The following is a 771-nucleotide window of genomic DNA, read 5'->3' as shown; positions in this document are numbered from 1 at the left end:
TAGTCTAGTAATAAACCTACTTTTATGCAATATTCTAGGTAATTTCCCNCCAACTGTTAGTCTAGTAATAAACCTACTTTTATGCAATATTCTAGGTAATTTCCCATTAATTTATGATATTATTGGGACCATATTATACATGGGAATTTCAAAAAAAATATTATCTTATTATCTTATCGAATTTTGTTAATTTTTATACTGGTCCGACTTGGGACCAGCAAAATTTATTAATTTTATAGTGTTTATTAATTTATAGAGTATTAATATATAGAGGTTTTACTGTATATATATATATAAATATATATATATATATATTTTTTTTTTTTTTTTGACATTGACAATAATTAAAGGGTGAATTAGCTGAGTAGCCAAAAAAAAAAGAACAGACAAATAATATAGCCATCTATTCAAAAAAATTAGGAAAGTAGGATGAAGAGTAGGGTTAATTACTATTTTGGATTTTTTGTTCAAGGGTAGTGGTGGATAGGGGTAGAGGGCGGTGGTGGTGGACGGTGGTCCGGCGGTGATCCCACGGCGGTCTGGTGGCGGTCCGGCGGTTCTCCGGCGGTGGTCCGGCGGTGGTTCAGCGGTGGTCCAGCGGTTCTCTGGCGGTGGTCCGGCGGTTATCCGGCGGTGGTCCGGCGGTTATCCGGCGGTGGTTTGGCGGTTCTCCGGTGGTGGTCTGACGGTAGTGGTTAGAGGAAATCTAAATCCTAAAAGTTAGTACATTGAGAATCCTAGTAATGAAGGTGGCAAAGAGGTGGTGGTGGT

This window comes from Camelina sativa, chromosome 5 (assembly GCF_000633955.1).
Source record: "Camelina sativa cultivar DH55 chromosome 5, Cs, whole genome shotgun sequence".
Taxonomy (NCBI): Eukaryota; Viridiplantae; Streptophyta; class Magnoliopsida; order Brassicales; family Brassicaceae; genus Camelina; species Camelina sativa.
The sequence above is the reverse complement of the archived record's forward strand: the minus strand, read 5'-3'. Positions refer to the sequence as shown.